Genomic DNA, 12,029 nt, shown 5'->3' on the forward strand with positions numbered 1-12,029 from the left:
TAAATTTTTATTTGAAGAGTTTATATCTAAGCTATATTAAATTCATATTTTTAATAAATAAGAATTATGTATTACAAGTTTTTTTTCTCTTGTAAGTTTTCCAATCCAATAACGCAGTTTATAGCTATAAAGCTATATAGGTATAACTTTATAACACATAAACTTTATTTTTAGAAGATATGGATTTATAATTAATGCGGTTTGGAAATAAGCTCTTTATCTAAATAATATCCGCTAAACCATTGGATCAATGTTTCACTGTTGTAACGCGCGTGAACTTTACGACCACAGCAATTTCTCCTTTGCCGACCATCGCGTCGATAACAGACGTGTTGTATGATACTTTGGCCTTATCATTTTCCTGTACTTTATGTTATTTTAGTTCACTACCATTTCAAGATGCATATTTTATAAAAAGTTAATAAATAAAATATCATTCGCCATTTCGGTGAATGAATATATCGACTTTTTTCCATTTAAAAAGAGAGAGAGACAATATATATAAATATATATTCCCGATATTTATTTTATTAATACAAATTTTGAATTATACATATTGAAGATACCCGTTATATTGTATGTATCATTAATTTGGTCAACTTAATGTAATCAAAATTATCATATAATCATAACATTGCGCATCGATGTAACTATTTTCATGCACGAGATTAAATCGAACGAATCAGGCGAATCACGAAAGAGGCATTATTCAAATATGCGGAAATACGTTGAACGCCCCGGGGCGCATAAGTAAGAGGAAAGGTCGAGCAAACGAAACTTGTGAAATATTGGTATGGCCTTAAAGCCACTCCGAGGTCTGAAAGGATACGACTAACCCCTCATCCGCTGTTAGGGTTGCTTTTGGGGTCGTCACGATCCCCGCCCTGTTGTTCCATTGAGACATCGTCAATTAAGCGCACCCCTTCGCTCGTCATTTTCACTGTTTGCAGGCCGATTATTTCGGAAGGGGCAGTCAAAGTCGGCTGTAATCAGTATCCGCCCTCGGAATCGCCGTCTTTGTGATCCTCTCTTTTTACTTTTGTCTATTAGCTATATACAAATGCGCGAGATAAATTCCTTCGACAACTCTGTTTATCATAAATTTAATTCTCCTCTTATTTTCTTTCTTATTCGAAATCGCGAAACGAAATTTTGCCGCACCGTTGAAACGATCGATACGCATTTAGTTCACGGCCGGAGCGATAGATCGATTTATAGCGAAAAGAAATATTGTTTCTTTCATTCGTACAACGTACGAGGAGAAAAAGTGCCGAGGGTGCATGGATTATTTTTTGATGGGAGTATTATGAACGCCAATAGCGAGTATTCCTTTGTCATCATCTTTGAGTTCGCGTGCGAGTTTAGAAATTGTTCGTAATAGCCCTATTTTCTTAAAAAACAACGGAATGGAATATAATCCATATTTAGATAGTAAAAAGAGAAAGAAAAATGAATGAGAGAGAGAGAGAGAGAGAGAGAATCAGAGATAGAAACCCATAACCGTGGCTGTTACTTTTGACCCTTTTGTTCCTCGTAATTACTCCAGAAGGAACTGAACGTTTTCTCATCGACAATTATGTCGAACAATGTGATAGAAAGCATTATCTCAAGTCAGGGTCATTGTAGCGCTTTTCCCTTGTCTCATTTCGAAAGCGCTATTACTGCACAATTACTTATTGATTTTTTTTTTATTTTGTTATATGCATTTTCTCTCTCCTTCTTTTTTTCTTTATCTATTTTGCTCTCTTATTTTCTTTCAAGCACGCGCGCAGACGCGTGTTATCGCGAATCGACCATGTCGTGTAATTGATGTGATTGATGAGCCCGGTTGGGATGGGGACTTTGCTTCATCTTGACTATAGAAGGAAAATATTTGTCCAACAGCTGCTGGCAATCCGGTTTTTGGTTACTTTTACAACACAGAAAGAATTTTCATAAAATTACCCGATACATTGTAATAATTGAGAGGATTATTAAAAAATCCCAACAATTTATATAATAAACTTTTTCTAAATTGAAAAATACATACGAATTTTTATATTTTAAATGAGATAAATTGATTGTATACTAATCGAATATTCTGTAATTGCATCATGATAATTTAATTATTCTAAGTAATATATAATTTTTATCTCTTTTATCAATGTGTAAATTTTTAAAGCTAAATTGAATATTTTGATTTTATTTTCATTTAATGCTACATTATACAAAAGCGAGAAATGTTTTAATGATTTTTAATGATATCTTAATGATTTTTTAAATATTATATTTTTTGTAATTATATTTTTGTAATTTCAATCATTCTTTTAATATCGACAAAATAATTCTTAAATAAACTATTTTATAATTAATGAATTATATATACATACTGATCTGGAATCAAGAATGTTAATGCAGGTGCATATTCGCATGGTATAATTGATTATTGGAACGGAACCTTGTTGTATTAGCCAGTAATTATACCTATGTATTATCGCAATCGATATCTGTTGCAGTAATACTTTTATATTATTTCGTAACATTATTCCATTGATTCGATTTTTAATTAAAATTTTATCGAAATTGTTTACTCTGCAATTCAAAGTTGATTACATTGCATTCTCTATTTTTATTGCACGTTGTTGCCAACCGAAAGTTGGCACAAACTCAGCGAGAATCCGTTTCGTGAAACTTGATTTTCGTGTAACCGCTATTAGTTTGCATAAAGTCATGAGAAACTCCAATTACGGTGAACATTTATATATATATATATATATATAAAATCTCACTAATATGCGAATATTTTTAAATTTAAATCAGGAAATATATTAAAAAGATCAAATCTCTTCATGAACGTTTAATAATAATAAAATAATTCAATTACTTAAAAATAAGTTTAATGAAAAGTGACGTTACATTAATTTTCTTGTATCTATCGTATATACATTATCAATTTATTTCAGTATATCAACGTTGCATCAAAACTATTTTCATTATGAAGCTACTGAAACTATAGTTAACCGAGTTTAAAATCAAGAGAGAATGTTTCTTGACAAGAAAAGTTGATTAAATTATACAAGACCGTTAATATTAATTATAAATTTTCAAATAAAAAAAAAAAAATCGTTGCATCATCATTATGAAGCTACTGAAACTATAGTTAACCGAGTTTAAAATCAAGAGAGAATGTTTCTTGACAAGAAAAGTTGATTAAGTTGATTAAAACCGTTAATATTAATTATAAATTTTCAAATAAAAAAAAAAAAATAATAATTTTTTATTATCTTGCTGAATTATGCGTCGCTTTGATTTCTCCCCTTATATTTCTTCCATGCGTTTAAACCTGAGACGATTTATCCGTTCAAGTTCCTTTTCACATTTCGACTCCCAACCGGCTCTCACCTCGGTTTTCTCTTTCTTAATTACCTTTTCCTCCGCTCTTTTCCGCCGTTTAATTTTCTTCCCTCTCAATCCAAACGTTTAAAATGCTCTTCACCCCTCTGCCTCTTTTTCTAATATTTCCTCTCGACTTGTCCTTTTTAATTGTCAATCTTCTTCAGTTATTATCCCACTATCTATGGATATAAAGCGCTGCAAAATTTCACGAATTTTTCCGATCTCATTCGAAACCGCCGAATAACTTTATAACGATATTGACGACGCGACGATTCCTTTCCGCCGATGCAGCGAAATAATTTTAAGCCTGATCCAAGTATTGGACGAGGTCCGAGTGCCACTCAAACTTTTCGATGCCGACGAATTCTCCTTCTTGAGCTTTTCCGCTCGACGCAGCCACAGTTATCGTAGATCTTGAACGAATCGCGTGAACATCTCACGATCTTTTCGAGGGATTCCCTAACTTTCAGGAACAGCGAGCGCTCGTCGACGACGAGAGAAAGAGAGAACACTGCCAGGTAATCGAGAGCGTGTTGTCGAACGTGGTTAGACGCGAATCGAAGTACGCCGAGTAAATCTGACAAACGTTTCCTCGACGTGACGTTTCCCGTGACGATGGATCGCGTTCCGTTCGCGTTGCTTTCGTGATCGTTAACCGACAATGTAGTTCCGAGCTTCGTAATTTGCCGGCTCCATGAAGGCAATTCTTGCCGTCATTTATATGCAACTAATGCGTTCTACGATGGTGCTAATAAATGCAAGGGAAACAACGTTTCGATTCCTGCACTTTCGCAAAGATGAGATTAGCTTTGCCTTAATTATTTTTTAATAGTCTTTAAAGAACATGGATAACATTCAGATCGCGATTAATGTTTACAGTATTACAATATGGATACACAGTTTATAATACGGATATAGGGTTAATCACACGACAAAGTACAGCAACGGCATCAGCAACGATCGAGCAATGTCACAAATTACGACGATAACGTTCCAGTCTCGCATGTTCTTTGTGAAAAGTCTAACTTGATCAGTCTTAACAATTTTCGCGCATCAAGCCTCTGAAAATCGGATTCTAGAAGTAAAAATCACAGCCAGTGAAGTGAAATTACGCTCGTCGATCGTCGCCACGATCGCGATCAGTCTCGCGTGCTCTCGTATGCATGTGTGTACGTGTGTGTATATAAATGTGTATGTGATCCTCCTTTCTTTACTCTCGTCGACTTATCGCTTTAGATGCCACTGGATGCGCTAAGTTATCTTCCGGCATCTGGCGCACTGTCTGTATCTAAGCAATCTGAAAAGCGCTGCTTTCTTGATGCGCTTCGATCGCATTATTTCGCTCGATCGGTCTTGGTGCTACAACGGCCGCTTTAGGAGATTCTCTCGAAGTAACGCGCGTAATGCATCCCACCGGGCTTCCCGATGATTTATTCCGCCCTCGCCTTCATTCCATTCTCCAACGGCAACATCTGCAAAAGAAAGCATGAGAAAAATCTCGTTGTTACTATGGCAAGGATTGACCATCGACTGTCGACGAGACAGCTCGAGTCCGAAGTAAAACGATAATAGGTTGCACTTATAAGAAAATATTCAGCTGTTACTCAGTATGTTTTCTCGACAGGGAAGAGGATATATTTAACGGAATAAATTTTATCACAAAAAAATTAAATTTTTCTTTCATAATTTTTAAAATAAAAAAAAAAAAATAATAATATTTTATTATCTTGCTGAATTATGCAGAGGCTGTGTCTATTTTCTAAATATTTTAAGTTATAACGAAAAGATTTCTTTGCGATTAGTTTAGTCGCGGCGAGACGTTTTTAACTCCGTTGAAGTAATACAGAATAAACTAATTAATTATTCGAGCGTGATTACATGCAGCAGGTACAGCCAGTCCGCGTGGAATGCAACGGACTTGTTTACGTGTGTTCAATACACTGGCACACACACACACACACGGGCGGGCGTGTATCCGCGCGTGCGCGACCCGCCTGGCTTTTATCAGATGCAACAACGATTTTACTTTCCTACCAACGCGAAAAGAGATAGCGCGCGCGTCCTACCTCGTTACTTTGTAATAGTTCAAAGAACACCGCACACCCATTCCTCCTGCAATTTTAAATTCGCCTGCTTGGTGCAGGCGAAAGTATGCATTTTTATCCGATGTGCAAAATTTTAATTAAAATTCTCATACTCTTATTCGCTCTAATTCGTTCGATAAAGCAATTACGCGTGTCATTATCTCCGGCGTACAATTAGGAGGAAAGTTTAATCTATAAAGTAGAGATTTCCGAGACAAGATAATCTTTACCATTTTTCATTTCGAATTGGGTTTATACGCGAAAATACGAATGCCCGATTTGTTACGACCTCTCTTTATCGGATTTACGATATGCTTACGTCGCGCTTTCTCTATCGCTCTATTTTTTTCCCCGTTTATATCAACGCGCGGGCGCACTCGTCACGTTAGAATAATTCGATGTTCTAAATAAAACTCGCGGAATTCGCGTGCACGCGGTTGTTGTTCGGCCGCTGGAGGACGGAGGAGAATCTGCGACGGGTGAATGTACTCTTAAGCCCGTCACACAACGAGAGATCGCGCGATTAAGATTCACATCGCTCGGACAGCACGCTTTGATGAATTTTGAAAACTGAATTACGCGATTGTATCATTATACAATCGTATCCTTCTCACTATGTTTAAAAAGCCCGTTATATTAAATTCCATTACTCGTATTGTGAGCTTTCCACACGAGAAATGTATTAAATTATTTGCTTCAAGAGTAAAATTAATTGGAATGAAACTATTCTGCACTATGTATGTATATTAAATCCACTCAAATGAAATCGTTAGAATTAATAGCAGTATTTCACGTTGATTTAATTGCACGGTAAAATAGATACAATACGCACATATATATCATACATACATACATACATACATACATACATACATACATACTATATATATATATATATATATAAGCAAATTATATTAATTGCCAATTAAATTTATATACATTACATTGTTAGAATCTCTCTCTCTCTCTCTCTCTAAAAAAAATTTAGTTTTTAGAGATCTTATATAGACTAGCGAAGAAATTATTTCTTGCTGTAAAAAATAACAAATAGAAAAATAATCACGATTAATAACATGGTATTTTATTTTTGTGATAATTAGAGTGCAAAAACGTATTTACGCCGATTATTTTTTCCGTAGTGCATTATTTGTGTTAATTATAAGTAGTATTACAGGGTATCGCATACTTTCTTTTTTTCACAGTAAAAGTAACGAGAGCAAAATTCAATATTTAATTTCATTCCATTAAAATAATTTTATATTTGATACGTAAAAGGCGGAAAACATAAATATGAAGATATTAAACATGATATAAGGTAATAAGTCAACATTATATAACGCTCCTCCTTGCGACATTATCATTAGCCAAGCTCTTCTCATTAACGACAACAATGTCGACGTAGTTGCCAGTATTATCATTATTATTGTTACAACTTTCCTCATTAACGAGAAAATTGAAATACTTTGCTCGTGTATAGCGATATAATATTATGAAAAAAAAAAAAACGGATCTCTTCTTTCTTAGAAAAGAACGATTTAATAATATGACAGAGAGAGAACCATTACTCTCATATTTTTATAAAAAGCTTGATATAAGAAATGTCATCAATTGATATTTTGATGTAACAAATCTAATAAAAGAAAAAAAAATTTGCATACGATATAAACATTATGCAATATTAGTACACGTGTGTCGAAAAAATAATAACGATTTGCATTTTTCGGTTGAACATTTAAAACGGTATTTGAATGATTCTAAAAATTTGTTTGGAAACTCTTAATCGGACGATTTGTCTGGCGAATTTAATTAATTGACCAATTCAAGAACCATGTTGTTGCATTTGCATTGGGAAAGCACAATAGAGTAGTGCACGTCGATAGAAGGTCAGTGAACGCGTAATTTCATCAGCCAGCCGCTGTTGTGTTACAACAAGGCAATTAATATATTCATCGAGTCGATTTGATGAATTAGCAAAGCAACGATCGTTGCGAAGCTTCGGATTTGGACGATTCGTCGGACATGTCGGTCATCGATTTTCGACCGCGATGCAACGTCGCGTAGCAATATTTCCCTCCCTATCTCCCTTTCTACTATTCTAATTATTTGTGCGTTTCGATAGTCTTTTATTATTGCTTTCGTTATTGCACCTGTTCTTTTTTTTTTTTTTTTTTTTTTTTTTTTTTTTTTTTTTCTTTTCTGTAATTATCCGTATATTTCAAGACAAATAATTTCTCCATTATTATTTAAAACATTAATTTAGATATACATAGTCTCTTATGAATTTTCATTTTGCTATTATCGCTTTAATTACATTCATCGAGATAATAGAATAAAACCGAGATTCCTGCTTTTCTTCGACGACCGGCATTTGGCGAGTATTAGATATTCGAATGGATTTATGCGAATGCAGTTCGGTGTATGCGCTTTGCTATGATACAGTACAGGGTGGTATTGGTGCGTTGCCGTTGCAACGTGGTTGGCATGGTTGGTAGAGTGGGCGACCGTGGGCATGGAAACTGGGAAAGGGAAACAGGGACAGGGGGATAGGCCAACGGGGGTGTCGAAGAGAACCTATAGAGTGGGGAAAGAGGGGTTCCGAGCCACTGTATGGAGTAACTGGGAACGGGGAAGAGAGAGAGAGAGAGAGAGAATCAGTGTTATTGGTTTTTGTTGCGCATGCCTACTGCCGGCGCCAATCTGGCGAATTATTAGCCAAGTTTAACCGGCCGGAGGTGAGATAGATTATGACAGGAGCTGGCAATTTAATACCTTCCTCTCACTGCGCAAACGTCGAATCTCGGGGATCTCGGTGAAAAAAAATCATTCGATAAGTTTCCGATGTGATCGGAATCGGCGAAAATTTCAAGACTCGCTCTTCTACCCTTTCCCCCAGGATCTTTTTTTTTTCTCTACACAAGTTTCAAAAGTTTTATAGGGTTTTAATAAATTTCATAACATTTCCACAAACTTTAAAATATTTTAATAATTATTTATTTATTCGAATATGTATGTAGCGCTTATTTAATATATACGCGCGGATAAAATATACGATATTCTATTTACATTTTAAGCACCGCAATTACTTGCATCTTATCAGTATTCCCAGTATAAGCTTCTTACTCAGCTTAATTTACACATCATTATGAGTGTTAATGCAGAGTCAGGAAAGTTTATCTCGAATGTGCGAATATTTTGTGTAATTCGATTTTATAAAGAAGACGATCGTAGAATAATAAAAGACAAATGCGATAAATGCACTTTTGTCCTGCCCCCACTCTTCTCTTTCGAAAGAGAAAATAAAATTTTAATTTAGATATGTTTGTGTGTTTTTGCAAAGTTAAAGATTTATCCGAACCGTGTGGAGATGTAGCGATGATATCGATGACAATAATGATACCGAAGGAAGCATCGCCCCCTTTCCAGCGACGTTAATCTTTAAATTGCTGCAGGTAGCATCTCCGAACGATGCAGACAAGGGATGTCTTGACGGTGTTTGCACACGCGTTTGTGTGCGTGCATCTATGTATACGCGTGTGTATTAGCCGATGCTGCGCTTTTGTGTGTGCATGTACATATACACATCTTACAAGTCGCTTTTATCAGTGTGTGCATTTGATACCTGCGGCGATTCCTTAAGGCGCATTCACAGGCATCTTGAGCGCATTTTACTTGCTTACTCTCAACGAGATGAGTTTCTCGTGGAATTGTTGAAACTTGCTTAAACAGTATACTCGTTTCCTGTTTACTTAACGTTTCCAACAATAACCGTTTAATTATTTACATTTAATGCGCAATACATTTTCGCCAACATTGAAATGCAAATGGAATATAAATCTAAGTAGACCATGGTAATGGTTTGATAATTAGATTCTTTTTCAATCTATTATATTATTCTTATTTTATAATATTATTATTTTACATCTTCAGGGAGAGCGAAGAAGGAGAATGAAAAACAATTTCTCGATTAATTTAGAAAAGCAATTTTGTATTTACGTATTTACTATATCGCGCCAGAACGAGTCTATTCACGCGCGATTTCAATCAAGTTTCACGTAGCTCGCTGCTAAACATCGTTCTTAATCATTCGTAACGTGCAAGTTTAATTCGTAGGTATGATTAAATGCATGTAGTCATGTATTTTGACGCTAGCAATCAGTAATTTTCGCAAGATGGACTAAAGTTTATGCCGTGTACATTCTCCGGGGCGGGAAGGGTCGAAGGAGACGCGGCATTTCCTCGAAACGTAACGTAACTCCATCGAAGTTTGCGCGTAACATTACGCTAATAGCTTTATTACGTTGCCGCACATCGCGAACGACTTGCACTCCCAAACCGTTTCCATCATTTTCAAGATTGTCTGATGCCAACTAGATATGGTAACCGCGAATACGTCAGCGTTATACGCCAATTATTCGATTGATCGGCATGAGGACGATTTTGCGAATTTGCGTGTTGCGTAATCCTCTTATAACATCTCATTAAAACCTATTTCTAAGTGATAATTAGAAATTGCATTTATATAATATTATTATAGTTTTATTCATTATTTCTTATAAAGAGAATTTGCGCTGCTAGTCTGCAATTTTTCTTTATACTTTTTCTCGTATTTAGCTAGATTATCGGGAGAGAAATTACGATTCTCTCGTTTTACCTCGCTCTATTTATTTTTCGACGATAACCAAAGTCAGATTTAGTTGTGATTTATTATATTTATATTTATATATTTATATATTTGTTGATATTTCACAAATTCACGTTTTCTCTCTTATGGGGCTTTAATTTAATTTTTTACTTTCAAAATTTATTATTGCTTTTAAATCGCTTTGCTTTCTGTCGCATAAAAATTAAATCTAACATTGCGAAAAAAAAATGCGCGATGCAGTCGAATCCGATTAATGAAAATGCCATTCCCACAAATACTTGTAGCTCAATGCATATCGCACACGGGCGTGGTAATAATTATTATACTAATATCATTAGCGCGGTGCTTGTTTAAAATTCGAATTTACGGCTTTCCGTGCAGCCCCGGCGATCGATGCAGCATTAAATTATCCCAGAGTCGGGGCTAAAATTCCGCACCGAACGAGTCTCTCGCGGAGTGCTTCGCGCTCCATAATAAAGTCCGGCGTTGTTACAAAACATTAAGCTTGCCGTTATTCGGCCAAATTGTTGCGCCCGCTTTTTCTCTCACAATTTTGCAACAAGCCAAACTGACAAATGCGTGAAATGAAAAAAACCTGTTTTGTCCTTGATGCGTTATTTCTACTGCCGAATTGATACTGCGGGCTTTATCGATCGTATAATCGGAGTTTGATATTAAGATGTCAAAAGAGGAGAAAAAGGATGACGGCGGAAAAATAGCACAAAAAAGACGAACTTTCCGCGCTGTTATACATATTTCGCATGTATACAGGGTGAGGCAATTAAAACATCTGAATAACTTAAATTATATAGTTTTATGAAAAATTATTACATATAAAAGTTGCATAATTTCAAGAGGGCCATTACAAAGTATACTTACTTTTTTTATGAGTGGAAATGTTTCTGAAATTTGAAGATCGATCTAGTTTTTTTTAATAGGAACACTCTAATTTTTTATATAAATTGATTCCTCGCAATATTCGACGTAAAAAGTTATGAGTAGGATGGCCAATAATTGAATAGTTTACGAGATATTTTATATTTTAATTTGACATAATTTTACACACACATAAACTGAAATATCTCGTTAACTATTCAAATTTTGGTTATCCTACCTTTATAACTTTTACGAATATTGCGAGAAATCGATTTATATAAAAAAATTGGGGGGGTGATTTTATTTAAAACAATTTTGAGTTGACCTTCAAATCTTCGAAACACATCTATCTATAAAAAAAAAAGTAGATGTAATGACTCTCTTGAAATTATGCAATTTTTTTATGTAACAATTTTTTATAAAACATATAATTTATAAATTATTCAGATGGCCTGTTTTAATTGCCTCATTCTGTACATAGCTTGCACAATCCTTTTTTTATAAGATTGCTAATTTTGATATATAATCGCGCACGTTTGTGCTTGTAACAAGTTTTAACCAACTCCAACAACTGTATGGATTCTCCTACTACAGGAATGTGGCAGGGATTTCTCCCCTCGTACCCGCCTCGCTCTTTCTGCCGAGTTTCTCATCTTTCTTAGCCGAGTTTCTCATCTTCTTCTCTTTATCCCAAAGATTGAAAGAAAAGGACAGCTGAGCTTGCTCTATAATTGTTCCTTTCTTTCTTACTCGCTCTTTCTACCTCGCCAAAAGCTGACTATTTTCTCCTTTCATATCTAGGCAGAAAAGAGAGAAAAGTCCGTGAATTTTATATATATATATGCGTATGTATGTGTATGTGTGCAAGAGGACAGTAAAAAATTATTGAATGGGAAATTCTTAAATTAAATTATTAATTTTTGCGTTTTATTACGCAGGGATCATAGCTTTTTATTTTAATAAGAGAGAGGGAGAGAGAGAGAGAGATAAATGAGGAAAAATATAAAAAATAACACTCAAAGAAACTTCACGACGATTTTTTAATTGAAGAA

At 35.0% G+C, this 12,029-nt stretch overlaps 1 protein-coding gene across 2 annotated transcripts in view; it reads left to right on the forward strand.

Annotated features, from left to right (window-relative positions):
* LOC115239780 (rho GTPase-activating protein gacJ-like) overlaps nucleotides 1-12,029 on the forward strand; it is a 149,476-nt gene that overhangs the window by 28,191 nt on the left and 109,256 nt on the right. The gene's annotated exons all lie outside the window — the stretch shown is intronic.

The sequence above is a fragment of the Formica exsecta genome, unplaced genomic scaffold (genome assembly GCF_003651465.1).
Source record: "Formica exsecta isolate Colony F162 unplaced genomic scaffold, ASM365146v1 scaffold394, whole genome shotgun sequence".
NCBI classification, from domain to species: Eukaryota; Metazoa; Arthropoda; class Insecta; order Hymenoptera; family Formicidae; genus Formica; species Formica exsecta.